The sequence below is a fragment of the Triticum urartu genome, chromosome 1 (genome assembly GCF_003073215.2).
Source record: "Triticum urartu cultivar G1812 chromosome 1, Tu2.1, whole genome shotgun sequence".
Classification (NCBI taxonomy): domain Eukaryota; kingdom Viridiplantae; phylum Streptophyta; class Magnoliopsida; order Poales; family Poaceae; genus Triticum; species Triticum urartu.
The window spans coordinates 580,369,275-580,383,655 of NC_053022.1; positions in this window are offsets into that span (position 1 = coordinate 580,369,275).

Below are 14,381 nucleotides of genomic sequence, written 5' to 3' on the forward strand. Positions count from 1 at the left end.
TGGACTGCACACATCAAAATGTATTTCTTTCAACAAGTTGCTTTCTAGTTCCATTTTACTGAAAACGAGGCTTTCAGTCATCTTGCCCATGTGGTATGATTTGCATGTCTCAAGTGATTCAAAATCAAGTGAGTCCAAACGGTCCATTTGCATGGAGTTTCTTCATGCATATACACCAATAGAGATGGTTCGCATGTCTCAAACTTTTCAAAAATGAGTGAGTCCAAAGATCCATCAACATGGAGCCTCTTCATGCGTTTTATACCGATATGACTTAAGTGGCAGTGCCACAAGTAGGTGGTACTATCATTACTATCTTATATCTTTTGGCATGAACATGTGTATCACTATGATCGAGATTCAATGAACCATTCATTTTAGGTGCAAGACCATTGAAGGTATTATTCAAATAAACAGAGTAACCGTTATTCTCCTTAAATGAATAACCGTATTGCGATAGACATAATCCAATCATGTCTATGCTCAACGCAAACACCAATCTCGATGGTAGAGGGAGCGTGCGATGCTTGATCATATCAACATTGGAAACACTTCCAACACATATCGTCAGCTCACCTTTAGCTAGTCTCCGTTTATTCCGTAGCTTTTATTTCGAGTTACTAACACTTAGCAACCGAACCGGTATCTAATACCCTGGTGCTACTAGGAGTACTAGTAAAGTACACATCAACACAATGTATATCCAATATACTTCTATCGACCTTGCCAGCCTTCTCATCTACCAAGTATCTAGGGTAATTCTGCTCCAGTGGCTGTTCCCCTTATTACCGAAGCACTTAGTCTCGGGGTTGGGTTCAACCTTGGGTTTCTTCACTAGAGCAGCAGCTGAATTGCCGTTTCATGAAGTATCCCTTCGTGCCCTTGCCCTTCTTGAAACTAGTGGTTTCATGATGCTCCTTGATTTCTACTTTTGTGGTGTCAAATATCGCGAATATCTCAAGGATCATCATATATGTCCCTGATATATTATAGTTCATCACGAAGCTCTAGCAGCTTGGTGGTAATGACTTCGGAGAAACATCACTTTCTCATCTGGAAGATCAACTCCCGATTCAAATGATTATTGTACTCACACAATCTGAGCACAAGCTCAACAATTGAGCTTTTCTCCCTTAGTTTGCAGGCTAAGAAATTCATCGGAGGTCTTATACCTCTTGACGTGGTCACGAGCCTGAAATCCCAATTTCAGCCCTCGAAACATCTCATATGTTTCGCGACGTTTCAAAACGTCTTCGGTGCCTCAACTCTAAACCGTTTAACTGAACTATCACGTAGTTATCAAAATGTGTATGTCAGATGTTCGCAACATCCACAAACAACGTTCGAGGTTCAGCACACTAAGCGGTGCATTAAGGACATAAGCCTTCTATGAAGCAATGAGGACAATCCTCAGTTTACGGACCTAGTCCGCATAATTGCTACTATCAACTTTCAACTAAATTTTCTCTAGGAACATAACTAAACAGTAGAACTGAAGCGCGAGGTACGACATAATTTGCGAAGACCTTTTGACTATGTTCAGGATAATTAAGTTCATCTTATGAACTCCCACTCAGATAGACATCCCTCCAGTCATCTAAGTGATTACATGATCCGAGTCAACTAGGTCGTGTACGATCATCACGTGAGACGGACTAGTCAACATCGGTGAACATCTTCATGTTGATCGTATCTTCTATACGACTCATGCTCGACCTTTCGGTCTCTTGTGTTCCGAGGCCATGTCTGTACATGCTAGGCTCATCAAGTTAACCTAAGTGTTTCGCATGTGTTCCGAGGCCATGTCTGTACATGCTAGGCTCGTCAACACCCGTTGTATTCGAACGTAAGAATCTATCACACCCGATCATCACGTGGTGCTTCGAAACGACGAACTTTCGCAACGGTGCACAGTTATGGGGAACACCTTCTTGAAATTTTAGTGAGGGATCATCTTATTTACTACCGTCGTTCTAAGCAAATAAGATGTATAAACATGATAAACATCACATGCAATCAAATAGTGACATGATATGGCCAATATCATATTGCTCCTTTTGATCTTCATCTTCGGGGCTCCATGATCATCATCGTCACCGGCATGACACCATGATCTCCATCATCATGATCTCCATCATCGTGTCTCCATGAAGTTGCCTCGCCAACTATTACTTCTACTACTACAGCTAATGGTTAGCAATAAAGTAAAGTAATTACATGACGTTTATGTTGACACGCAGGTCATAAATAAATTAAGACAACTCCTATGGCTCCTGCCGGTTGTCATACTCATCGACATGCAAGTCATGATTCCTATTACAAGAACATGATCATCTCATACATCACATATATCATTCATCACATCCTTTGGCCATATCACATCACATAGCATACCCTGCAAAAACAAGTTAGACGTCCTCTAATTGTTGTTTGCATGTTTTACGTGGCTGCTATGGGTTTCTAGCAAGAACGTTTCTTACCTACGCAAAGACCACAACGTGATATGCCAATTGCTATTTACCCTTCATAAGGACCCTTTTCATCGAATCCGATCCGACTAAAGTGGGAGAGATAGACACCCGCCAGCCACCTTATGCAACTAGTGCATGTCAGTCGGTGGAACCGGTCTCACGTAAGCGTACGTGTAAGGTTGGTCCGGGCTGCTTCATCCCACAATGCCGCTGAATCAAGATTGGACTAGTAAGGGTAAGCATATTGAACAAAATCAACGCCCACAACTACTTTGTGTTCTACTCGTGCATAGAATCTACGCAATAGACCTAGCTCATGATGCCACTGTTGGGGAACGTAGCAGAAATTCAAAATTTTCTACGCATCACCAAGATCAATCTATGGAGTAATCTAGCAACGAGGGGAAGGAGAGTGCATCTATATACCCTTCTAGATCGCTAAGCGGAAGCATTCAAGAGAACGGGGTTGAAGGAGTCGTACTCGTCGTGATCCAAATCACCGATGATCCTAGTGCCAAACGGACGGCACCTCCGTGTTCAACACACGTACAGCCCGGTGACGTCTCCCATGCCTTGATCCAGCAAGGAGAGTGGGAGAGGTTGAGGAAGACTCCATCCAGCAGCAGCACAACGGCGTGGTGGTGGTGGAGGAGCGTGGTACTCTAGCAGGGCTTCGCCAAGCACCGCGAGATATGAGGAGAAAGAGAGGTAGGGCTGCGCCAGGGAGAGGTCAAGAAGTCATGTGATGTGGGCAGCCCAAACCTCAAGTATATATAGGGGAAGGGGAGGGGCTGCGCCCCCACCTAGGGTTCCCTCCCTAGGGGTGGCGGCAGCCCCCTAGATCCCATCTAGGGGCGGCCAAGGGGAGGGGAGAGGGGGAGGCGCACCAGGGTGGGCCTTAGGGCCCATCTGCCCTAGGGTTTGCCCCCCTTTCCCACTCCCTTGCGCCTTGGGCCTTGGTGGGGGGCGCACCAGCCCACCTGGGGCTGGTCCCCTCCCACACTTGGCCCATGCATCCCTCCGGGGCTTGTGGCCCCACTTAGTGGACCCTCGGGACCCTCCCGGTGGTCCCGGTACGTACCGATAAAACTCGAAACTTTTCCGGTGACCAAAACAGGACTTCCTATATATAAATCTTTACCTCCGGACCATTCCGGAACTCCTCGTGACGTTCGGGATCTCATCCGGGACTCCGAACAACATTCGGTAACCACATACAAACTTCCTTTATAACCCTAGCGTCATCGAACCTTAAGTGTGTAGACCCTACGGGTTCGGGAGACATGCAGACATGACCGAGACGTTCTCCGGTCAATAACCAACAGCGGGATCTGGATACCCATGTTGGCTCCCACATGTTCCACGATGATCTCATCGGATGAACCACGATGTCGAGGATTCAATCAATCCCGTATACAATTCCCTTTGTCTAGCGGTACGATACTTGCCCGAGATTCGATCGTCGGTATCCCGATACCTTGTTCAATCTTGTTACCGGCAAGTCTCTTTACTCGTTCCGTAACACATCATCCCGTGATCAACTCCTTGATCACATTGTGCACATTATGATGATGTCCTACCGAGTGGGCCCAGAGATACCTATCCGTCACATGGAGTGACAAATCCCAGTCTCGATTCGTGCCAACCCAACAGACACTTTCGGAGATACCCGTAGTGCACCTTTATAGTCACCCAGTTACGTTGTGACGTTTGGCACACCCAAAGTATTCCTATGGTATCCGGGAGTTGCACAATCTCATGGTCTAAGGAAATGATACTTGACATTAGAAAAGCTTTAGCGAACGAACTACACGATCTTTGTGCTAGGCTTAGGATTGGGTCTTGTCCATCACATCATTCTCCTAATGATGTGATCCCGTTATCAACGACATCCAATGTCCATGGTCAGGAAACCGTAACCATCTATTGATTAACGAGCTAGTCAACTAGAGGCTTACTAGGGACATGGTGTCGTCTATGTATCCACACATGTATCTGAGTTTCCTATCAATACAATTCTAGCGTGGATAATAAACGATTATCATGAACAAGGAACTATAATAATAACCAATTTATTATTGCCTCTAGGGCATATTTCCAACAAATACTTGGGGCAGTTCCGCTTCCAGTGACCAGTCTGCTTGCAGTAGAAGCACTCAGTTTCAGGCTTAGGTTCAGGTTTGGGTTTCTTCTCTTGAGTAGCAACTTGCTTGCTGTTCTTTTTGAAGTTCCCCTTCTTCTTCCCTTTGCCCTTTTTCTTGAAACTAGTGGTCTTATTGGCCATCAACACTTGATGCTCCTTCTTGATTTCTACCTCCGCAGCTTTCAGCATTGCGAAGAGCTCGGGAATAGTCTTATTCATCCCTTGCATATTATAGTTCATCACGAATCTCTTGTAGCTTGGTGGCAGTGATTGGAGAATTCTGTCAATGACGCAATCATCTGGAAGATTAACTCCCAATTGAATCAAGTGATTATTATACCCAGACATTTTGAGTATATGCTCACTGACAGAACTGTTCTCCTCCATCTTGCAGCTATAGAACTTATTGGAGACTTCATATTTCTCAATCCGGGCATTTTCTTGAAATATTAACTTCAACTCCTGGAACATCTCATATGCTCCATGACGTTCAAAACATTGTTGAAGTCCCGATTCTAAGCCGTAAAGCATGGCACACTGAACTATCGAGTAGTCATCAGCTTTGCTCTGCCAGACGTTCATAACATCTGGTGTTGCTCCAGCAGCAGGCCTGGCACCCAGCGGTGCTTCCAGGACATAATTCTTCTGTGCAGCAATGAGGATAATCCTCAAGTTACGGACCCAGTCCGTGTAATTGCTACCATCATCTTTCAACTTTGCGTTCTCAAGGAACGCATTAAAATTCAACGGAACAACAGCACGGGCCATCTATCTACAATCAAACATAAACAAGCAAGATACTTTCAGGTACTAAGTTCATGATAAATTTAGGTTCAATTAATCATATTACTAAAGAACTCCCACTTAGATAGACATCCCTCTAATCCTCTAAGTGATTACGTGATCCAAATCAACTAAACCATGTCCGATCATCACGTGAGATGGAGTAGTTTCATTGGTGAACATCGCTATGTTGATCATATCTACTATATGATTCACGCTCGACCTTTCGGTCTTCATGTTCCGAGGCCATATCTGTATATGCTTGGATCGTCAAGTATAACCTGAGTATTCTGCGTGTGCAACTGTTTTGCACCCGTTGTATTTGAACATAGAGCCTATCACACCCGATTATCACGTGGTGTCTCAGCACGAAGAACTTTCGCAACGGTGCATACTCAGGGAGAACACTTCTTGATAATTAGTGAGAGATCATCTTAAAATGCTACCGTCAATCAAAGCAAGATAAGATGCATAAAAGATAAACATCACATGCAATCAATATAAGTGATATGATATGGCCATCATCATCTTGTGCTTGTGATCTCCATCTTCGAAGCACCAACGTGATCACCATCGTCACCGGCGCGACACCTTGATCACCATCGTAGCATCGTTGTCGTCTCGCCAATCTTATGCTTCCACGACTATCGCTACCGCTTAGTGATAAAGTAAAGCATTACAGCGCAATTGCATTGCATACAATAAAGCGACAACCATATGGCTCCTGCCAGTTGCCGATAACTTGGTTACAAAACATGATCATCTCATACAATAAAATTTAGCATCATGTCTTGACCATATCACATCACAACATGCCCTGCAAAAACAAGTTAGACGTCCTCTACTTTGTTGTTGCAAGTTTTACATGGCTGCTACGGGCTTAAGCAAGAACCAATCTTACCTACGCATCAAAACCACAACGATAGTTTGTCAATTTGGTGTTGTTTTAACCTTCGCAAGGACCGGGCGTAGCCACACTCGGTTCAACTAAAGTTGGAGAAACTGTCACCCGCTAGCCACCTTTGTGCAAAGCACGTCGGGAGAACCGGTCTCGCGTAAGCGTACGCATAATGTCGGTCCGGGCCGCTTCGTCCAACAATACCGCTGAACCAAAGTATGACATGCTAGTAAGCAGTATGACTTATATCCCCCACAACTCACTTGTGTTCTACTCATGCATATAACATCAACACATAAAACCTAGGCTCGGATGCCACTGTTGGGGAACGTAGTAATTTCAAAATTTTCCTACGCACACGCAAGATCATGGTGATGCATAGCAACGAGAGGGGAGAGTGTGATCTACGTACCCTTGTAGACCGACAGCGGAAGCGTTAGCACAACGCGGTTGATGTAGTCGTACATCTTCACGGCCCGACCGATCAAGCACCGAAACTACGGCACCTCCGAGTTTTAGCACACGTTCAGCTCGATGATGATCCCCGGACTCCGATCCAGCAAAGTGTCGGGGAAGAGTTCCGTCAGCATGACGGCGTGGTGACGATCTTGATGTACTACCGTCGCAGGGCTTCGCCTAAGCACCACTACAATATTATCGAGGATTATGGTGGAAGGGGGCACCGCACACGGCTAAGAATATGATCACGTGGATCAACTTGTGTGTCTAGGGGTGCCCCCTGCCCCCGTATATAAAGGAGCAAGGGGACGAGGCCGGCCGGCCCCTATTGGTGCGCCAGGAGGAGTCCTCCTCCTAGTAGGAGTAGGAATCCTACTAGGAGGGGGAAGGAAGTGGGGAGGGAGAAGGAAAGGGGGCGCCGCCCCCCCTCTCCTAGTCCAATTCGGACCAAGGGGGAGGAGGCGCGCGGCCCACCCTGGCTGCCCCTCTCTCTCTCTCCACTAAGGCCCATATGGCCCATTACTTCTCCCGGTAGGGTTCCGGTAACCCTCCGGCTCTCCGGTTTTCTCCGAAATCACCCGGAACACTTCCGGTGTCCGAATATAGCCGTCCAATATATCAATCTTTATGTCTCAACCATTTTGAGACTTCTTGTTATGTCTGTGATCACATCCGGGACTCCGAACTAACTTCGGTACATCAAAACTCATAAACTCATAATATAACTGTCATCGAAACCTTAAGCGTGCGGACCCTACGGGTTCGAGAACAATGTAGACATGACCGAGACACGTCTCTGGTCAATAACCAATAGTGGAACCTGGATGCTCATATTGGCTCCTACATATTATATGAAGATCTTTATCGGTCAGACCGCATAACAACATACGTTGTTCCCTTTGTCATCGGTATTTTACTTGCCCGAGATTCGACCGTCGGTATCTCAATACCTAGTTCAATCTCGTTACCGGCAAGTCTCTTTACTCATTTCGTAATACACCATCTTGCAACTAACTCATTATTTGCAATGCTTGCAAGGCTTATGTGATGTGCATTACCGAGAGGGCCCAGAGATACCTCTCCGACAATCGGAGTGACAAATCCTAATCTCGAAATACGCCAACCCAACATGTACCTTTGGAGACACCTGTAGAGCTCCTTTATAATCACCCAGTTACGTTGTGACGTTTGGTAGCAGACAAAGTGTTCCTCCGGCAAACAGGAGTTGCATAATCTCATAGTCATAGGAACATGTATAAGTCATGAAGAAAGCAATAGCAACATACTAAACGATCGGGTGCTAAGCTAATGGAATGGGTCATGTCAATCACATCATTCTCCTAATAATGTGACCCCGTTAATCAAATGACAACACATGTCTATGGTTAGGAAACATAACCATCTTTGATTAATGAGCTAGTCAAGTAGAGGCATACTAGTGACGTTTGGTTTGTCTATGTATTCACACATGTATTATGTTTCCGGTTAATACAATTCTAGCATGAATAATAAACATTTATCATGAAATAAGGAAATAAATAATAACTTTATTATTGCCTCTAGGGCATATTTCCTTCAGGGAGATGGAGGAGTGTCACGGGAGGGAGAGGGAGAGGCCAGGGGCTAGGGTGCAGCTGCCCTCCCTCCCCCCAATATATATATGGTCCCTAGGGGTGGGGGCGCCAGCCCTAGGAGATGCCATTGAAAGTGCAACTATTCCTAGGTGGTTTTGGTAATTCATAACAACATATAGCTCATTGAGCTAATGCTATTCCAAGATGATCATTTCAGGAAAGCTGAATGATTGGCATGGCATGGATGGTGAAAGTGGAACCCTCAAAATGCTAAGGACAAAGGATTGGCTCTAGCTCATATGCTCAAGACTCTTCATTTTACATTTTAGTGGTCCAAGATCACATTGAGTCCATAGGAAAAGCCAATACTATCAAGGAGGGATGAGGTGTTGCTTAATGAGCCTCTTGCTTCATGTGCTTAATGATATGCTCCAAAATCCTCAGCTACTTTCCCATATCCACATTTGACCTAAACCCAAAGCCAAACTCGGCCCTACCGATTCTTTCTACCCGGCGCCACCGAGTTTCACTTGTCATAGCCATTGCCAAAACCCTAAGCAAATCGGTTCTACCGATAGGGATCTCGGTCTCACCGAGATGGGATTGCAATTTCTCTGTTTCCTTTTCGTAACTTTTCGGCCTCACCGAAAGAGCGGATCGGTCCCACCGAGATTGCAATGTAAACTCACTGTTTCCTATTCGTAACATTTCGGTCTCACCGAGAAGAGCGAATCGGTCCCACCGAGTTTGCCTGACCAACCCTCTGGTTAGCTTATTACCAAATCGGTCTCACCGAGTTTGTGTAATCGGTCTCACCGAGTTTGTGTAATCGGTCTCACCGAGTTTGTGTAATCGGTCTCACCGAGTTTGTGTAATCGGTCTCACCGAGATTACGTTATGCCCTAACCCTAACCATATCGGTCCTACCGAGTTGCATGTCAGTCCCACCGAAAATCTCTAACGGTCACTAGGTTTACTATTTCGGTCCGACCGAGTTTGTTGATTCGGTCCCACCGGGATTGGTAAATTGTGTGTAACGGTTGGATTTTGTGTGGAGGCTATATATACCCCTCCACCTCCTCTTCACTCGTGGAGAGAGCCATCAGAACACATCTACACTTCCAACTCATATGTTCTGAGAGAGAACCACCTACTCATGTGTTGAGGCCAAGATATTCCATTCCTACCACATGAATCTTGATCTCTAGCCTTCCCCAAGTTGCTTTCCACTCAAATCTTCTTTCCACCAAATCCAAATCCTGTGAGAGAGAGTTGAGTGTTGGGGAGACTATCATTTGAAGCACAAGAGCAAGGAGTTCATCATCAACACACCATTTATTACTTCTTGGAGAGTGGTGTCTCCTAGATTGTCTAGGTGTCACTTGGGAGCCTCCGACAAGATTGTGGAGTTGAACCAAGAAGTTTGTAAGGGAAAGGAGATCGCCTACTTCGTGAATATCTACCGCTAGTGAGGCAAGTCCTTCGTGGGCGATGGCCATGGTGGGATAGACAAGGTTGCTTCTTCGTGGACCCTTCGTGGGTGGAGCCCTCCGTGGACTCGCGCAACCGTTACCCTTCGTGGGTTGAAGTCTCCATCAACGTGGATGTAGGATAGCACCACCTATCCGAACCACGGGAAAAACATCCGTGTCTCCAATTGCGTTTGAATTCTCCAAACCCTTCCCTTTACAATCTTGCAAGTTGCATGCTTTACTTTGCGCTGCCAATATACTCTTTGCATGCTTGCTTGAATTGTGTGATGATTGCTTGACTTGTCCTAAAATAGCTAAAATCTACCAAGAACTAAAATTGGGAAAAGATTGAGTTTTTATTTGGTCAAGTAGTCTAATCACCCCCCTCTAGACATACTTTCGATCCTACAAGTGGTATCAGAGCTTTGGTCTCCATTTGCCTTGATTTCCATAGCTTTTGGTGGTCATAGCCTTGGTTTCACAACCTAGGAGAGTATGGCGTCTAGCGAGGGAAATTATCACCGTAGAGGTCCTTACTTTGATGGTACTAATTTTGCTAGTTGGAAGCATAAAATGAAAATGCATATTCTTGGACATAACCCCGCTGTTTGGGCTATTGTGTGTGTTGGTTTGCAAGGTGACTTCTTTGATGGGAGAGAACCAAACCGTGAAGCTACCGCGGATGAGTTGAAGATGTTGCAATACAATGCTCAAGCTTGTGATATTCTCTTCAACGGATTGTGCCCCGAAGAATTCAACAAAATCAGCCGTCTTGAGAATGCAAAGGAAATTTGGGACACTTTGATTGATATGCACGAAGGTACCGACTCCGTCAAGGAATCTAAATTGGATGTGCTTCAAAGTCAACTTGACAAGTTCAAAATGAAGGATGGTGAAGGTGTCGCTGAAATGTACTCTAGGCTTGCTCTCATCACAAATGAGATTGCCGGCTTAGGAAGTGAAGAGATGACCGATAGATTCATCATCAAGAAGATTCTAAGAGCCTTGGATGGAAAATATGATATCGTGTGCACATTGATCCAAATGATGCCCAATTACAAAGATCTCAAGCCAACGGAGGTAATTGGAAGAATTGTTGCTCATGAGATGTCACTTAAGGATAAAGAGGAACTTCACAACAAATCAAGTGGTGCCTACAAAGCCTCATGTGAAGCCCCTACATCATCAAGTGAGAAACAAAACTTCAATGAAGAATTGAGCTTAATGGTGAAAAACTTCAACAAGTTCTACAAGAGTAGAAGCAAAGATAGAAGCTCCAAGTCAAGGTCCTACAATGACAAAAGATCTTCTAGTTGAGAGCGAAACTGCTACAATTGTGGAAGACCCAGACACTATTCCAATGAGTGTACGGCTCCCTACAAGAGAAGAGAAGACTCTCCAAAAAGAAGAAGCAAAAGAGAAGAATCACCACCAAGAGAGAGAAGGAGTAGAGATGATCGTTATGAACGAAGACATCAGGCTCATGTTGGTGAATGGGTATCCGGCTCCGACTCCGACAACCACTCCGAGAGAAGTTATCACTCCGATTCTGAATATACTCAAGATGAAGGTGTTGCCGGTCTAGCACTTGTGTCAACCAACTCCTACGATATATTTGACTCACCAAATGAAGGAATTGGAAGATGCTTCATGGCCAAAGGTCCTAAGGTAACACACCCCGAGTATGTTGATTTTAATAGTGATGAAGATGACTTGTTAGGTGATGATGATTTACTTGTTGACAACTCTAGTGATGAATACTATGATGAAACGTCAATTAATCATGCTAATCAAGATAAAACGAATGACAATGATAAGGAGAAGATTGAGGCTCTAACTAAAGAACTAAACACTCTTAAGTTAGCTCATGAAACTATCTTCGAAGATCATCGAGAACTTTTAAGAGCTCATGAGAAGTTACGCTTTGAAAAGCTCAATCTTGAGCAAGAGCATGAGTTTTTAAAGGAAATCAATGATGATCTCCGCAAGAAAAGTTATTCTTACATTGCCAAGCGTTTACTCTTATCCACTTACATGCCTCAAGTCAAGTCTAGTAACAAGAACAAGAAAGATTCTTCCTCTAGTAGTAACAATGATCATGCTAAATCCAATATTGTTGCTTCTAGTAGTTCTCTTGATTCCACTAATGATTCTCTTAGCCAAGTTACACTTGAGCAAGAAAATAGCTTATTGAAGGGAATTATAGAGAAAGGAGTGTACAAAAGCCTTGCCGGGAGTAAGCAATTCGAGGAAATTGTGCGCAAGCAAGGAAGGCACCGGAAGAATCAAGGTGTTGGTTTTGAACGAAAGTTCAATGCCAATGGAGTTGAGTGGGAAGAAGATCAATACCCCAAGACAAAGTTTGTTCCTCAACAAGAGAAGTATGATCCTACTTCCTTCAAGGGGACACAAGCTCAAGATGATCTTCCACCACAAGACTACAAGCAAAAAGGCAAGGACAAGCTTCAAGAGGAAATTGATGCATTTGAAGAAGCTCCTAAGACCTTAGTCAAGTGGATTCCCAAGACCACTTCAAGTTCCACTTCATCAAGTACGACTACAACTCCAAGGATTCCCGTCAAGATGGTGTGGATCCAAAAGAAGAAGAACTAGAGAGTTCTTGAGGGTGACTCCGCCAACATACTTCACTCTTATCATTTTGGCAAGAACAAGTGCAATCAACTTCCACATCTTGCACTAGTTCAAGGAGTCACAAACCCTCTTGTTGGTAAGACAAGGGACAAGGTAACCTAAAAGTTTTCATGGACATCATCTTGTGTGTGCATCACTCTATGTCTATGGATATCCTTGTTTGTTCCTTGTGGGACTAACCCATGTAGGTATTGAAAGTGCAATTCACTCAAATGGATAGCTCCAAGTGATCTACATCAACATTGAGCATCCACATCTTCAACATCTACATGAAGTCATCATCGACAAAACCCAAGGTTAGTTCATCCCTCTTAGGGGGGATATCACATCTAGGGGGAGCTTTACTCTAAGACTTGAGCTAAAGCAACTCTAAAGATGTGAACACAACAATGCTTTATGTAAAAGTGGTAACCCCACTTGAGCTTAAACGATGAGTATGACCTATGATCAAGTGTTCTCACTTGACTCCTAAGTCAATATACTCATATATAGATGACCTAGTCATCGCCAATTGCTTGATAGATGCTAGAATTGGTTGTGCATGCTTTGTCACATATTTCAATTGCCATTTTATTGTGTGAGGATGTTGGTTGCATATTTTACTCATTCGAGGACATCCACTTGTTGTTTTGATTGTTTGGTTTTATTTCCTTTTGCCAAGTGGATGGACAAGAATGCCTAAGAACCTCCTCTAGCTATCTATGCTTTTCTCGTCTCAAACTCTATTCATGCTACATCACAAAATTTGATCAAGTCAGATTCGAACCACTCTGTGTGAGGAGCACTCGGAGTCCCCGATTCGTCATAGACTTAAACTTCCAAAACCTCTTTGTGATTCTTGGTCTGACCGATATCCTACTTTCGGTCCTACCAAGATCATTAAGTTGATCTGAATTTTTGATCTCGGTGCAACCGATTTGAACCATTCGGTCACACTGAGTTGCAATAACTGTATACAGTTTTGCATCTCGGTGCCACCGAGTTGTTCCACTCGGTCACACCGACAGGGTCGGGCTATATATAGGCACGGGCAAAAATTTGGAAATTTCTCCGAACCCCTTCGCCCGCGCGATAGCTCGCTCTGCCAACGTGGTCTCCGGATCGTCTCCTCGCCGCCAGCCGCCTCCAGTCGCTGGTCTCCATCGCCGTCAACGGAATTCAACCCCGTCATTGCCGCCGTAGCGAGTCTCCGCTGAACTAGGGTATGGACTCGATCTTTGTGCTATCCCCAATCTGATTCCTAGCACATTGTGATCTTATTGTTTCTAGCCACGATTGAAACACTCCTATCCAGTCAATGCGTTCGTAGAATAGGATTGATTCGAAAACTTTAGGGTTAGGTTTCCGCCGAAACCATCTCGGACCCACCGAGTTGAAAAACTCGGTCCCACCGATTTGGCTCATGCCATTGCACAAGTGAGACTCGGTCTGACCGAGAATTACTAATCGGTGTGACCAATTTTGGAACTTTGTGAAACCCTAGCAGTCTCGGTGCCACCGAACTATGAATCGGTCTGACCGAGTTCACTAGTTTAGGTTCCAAAACTGCTTCGGTATCACCGAGTTTAAAAATCGGTAGATCCGAAATGATTTCTGTGGGAAACTAAAACTAAGATTTTGAATCATTCTTTTGCAAAAATCTCTGCATTTTGTGATGCTCATCCACTCTACCTCATCTATAAACTGTTCACAGGGTCAGCAGTCAGCTTGTTCATCATGTCAGATCAGAGTGATAGCCAAAACCTTTCAGAGCAGCAAGTGCACATGAGTGAGGGCACTAGTCCCTCCAGTTCCTCAGATGAAGGCGGCAGGAGCACTCCTAGTAACTTGCCAAAAGCTGCCACCAGACAAAGGAAGAAAAGAACCTCAGAATTAGAGGATGAGGACTATGTGGCAGAAGAAGAAGCCACTTCCAAGAAAGTTGTGCTC